We start from the raw sequence: 2,240 nt of genomic DNA, 5'->3' as shown, positions 1-2,240 counted from the left end.
CCTTTTACGAGCCGCCACTGGTCTATAGGCAATGTGCCTATAACGTCTGTAAAAACAACTTTTGGTTACATTTACTCTTGTTACGGTAACTCCTTCAAATTCAAAACAACTTTTTAAACAAACAAACTTTTAAAACAACTTTTGTCTGTCTATGGTTTTTAAAAAGTACCTCTCTACCAAAGCTATACTTTTTAAATGGCCGCGAGTGTTGTAGCCTATGTGCCGATTTGATGGGAGACGGCCATGGCCGTACATTTTTCTTGACTTGGCAATGGGAAGCATGTACAATTTGTACACTGTACAGCCAAATACAACTTGTATTGTTTCAGTGAGTTTGTTTCAGTGAAATTGTTTTCAGTGAAATAGCTTAGCATCAATAAATCATCATTACATTGTTGCTTTCTGGGCGAAGTTGGCCTGTTTACGAGCAGTTTTGAGAAAAGTACACATAATAGCAAATCAGTCGCTTTTTTACATTGGTTCAACGTCTGCAGACGTTGAATCAATGTAAAAAGCGACTGATTTGTTATCTGGGTATGTTCACACTGAAACGACCATTTATTAGGTTTAAATGAAGTAAGAGAGTAAAGAGACGAAGAACATCTGCAAAACACAAGCCAACAATATAAAACGAACCAATTAAACCAGTCTCACACGATCAGAACTTAAAGTAACAAAAGTCCCTTTTACTGAACACAGCAAGAAAAGCTCTTATGAAAATGGGCTTGCAGAGAAAACAATCAATGGAAAGCGCGCCGAGCAGAGAAACTATAACGTACAAACATACGTAAAATAAACGTAAATTTGTTATAAGACACACTGGCTTTTCAATGAGTCATGTAAAAGAAGCTGGATTTGCTAGCTAAAGTATAAAATGTACTGGCTGAAGTCCATACCTGAAGAAGTTGCAAATCCACTATTTTATTCAATCTTGTGTCCATGATCGTGTATGTGCCGTGCTTCCCACAATGTCCAGGAGAATCTACCCTTCCATCTCCTGCTAACATGAGGTCAATACCATCACCTTCCAATTGTTGAAGTACAATGTTCTGCTCAATGACATATTAAAAATTCTTATCAATGACACTATTTTAAAGAAAAGATTGAGCACTTCCGTTTACAGTATGTGTGTGTTTCCATACATCAGGAAGCATTCATAAAATATCTATAACAGATATATCATTGTTTACAAACTTCTATTTGAATAAGTTTATACTGATGAAGCCACACTTGTGTGGCGAAAGCTCTGTATTTAAATAAACCGATTCTTCTGATTTGGTGTGATATTGTTTACTTTATTTAAAATGTTTTGTCACACCGTGCATCCCAGTGGATCATCACTTAAATTATAGGAAAATTTGATGAAAAGTTTAGGAACGAAGTTTTGTTTTGGAATTTTACAAACTTACCCCGGCTTTTCACTACGTTCATTGGTAGACACCTCCGAAAATGTATTTATTGAGAAATTTGGATAGTGCATTTCATTATCTTCAAAAGATATGTCTTGCAAAGCCATTCCTGCTTTTTTGGAAGTGGAAGTAAGGTAATCTGGTGGAATTCATTTTCTTTCTTGCAAGTTGCAGGTCACATCTACAGATTGTGTTAATACCAGGGCATTAGCCTGAGTTGCTGCACTGCTGCAATAAACATATTCCAAATCAAGAAAAGCAACTTTTACAGTATTATTTGGCATCACTTCTCTTTCCAAAGCTATTAGAATGTACACTACTGTTATTTCATAATATGTTATATTATAGAGTCAAAGTTTCTTACCTTTCGCCGCACTCATTGGCTTCAAGGCAGCTTGGCATCCTTTTGATGAACAAGCACGAAAATCTAATACGTCATATTGTGTTACAGCATCACAAGTAACCATTTCTGTTTGGCATGACTTCGGCTTTTTTTTAAAAATTTCTCTCGATCTTTTCAGTGTACGAATTGGGGGTAGGAATTGTTCAGGGTACAAATTTGGGTGCATTTCTAGCCAGTAACTGAAAAAGAAAACAACAATGTATATATGAAGGAACATTTTTTGTTAATGAACTTGGTGAATTATACATGGGACGTTCTAAAAGTGCATGTAGCTGGGAATCACTATACCAGCAGGCAGCATACATATTGTAAACTTATGGAAAACAATTTCTCAAGGATGCTACTTCGCTACTTATGTGCGGTACTTTATAACAAACATGTAGTAATATAATTGTTAGCTTAAAATTACCTCAAGAACTTGCCGCTTC

At 35.8% G+C, this 2,240-nt stretch overlaps 1 long non-coding RNA gene across 1 annotated transcript; it reads right to left on the bottom strand.

Moving 5' to 3' along the window:
• Positions 1-902: 902 nt before the first annotated feature.
• On the bottom strand, positions 903-1,921 carry LOC145776962 (uncharacterized). Its single transcript, XR_014290298.1, has 3 exons — positions 1,774-1,921; positions 1,410-1,590; positions 903-1,049 (listed from the first exon to the last, which is right to left on the bottom strand). It is a non-coding gene; the product is annotated as an uncharacterized LOC145776962 (long non-coding RNA).
• Between the last annotated feature and the right edge of the window lie 319 nt (positions 1,922-2,240).

The sequence above is a fragment of the Aplidium turbinatum genome, chromosome 9 (genome assembly GCF_918807975.1).
Source record: "Aplidium turbinatum chromosome 9, kaAplTurb1.1, whole genome shotgun sequence".
NCBI lineage: Eukaryota > Metazoa > Chordata > Ascidiacea > Aplousobranchia > Polyclinidae > Aplidium > Aplidium turbinatum.
This window is presented reverse-complemented; position numbering and strand designations above follow the sequence as displayed.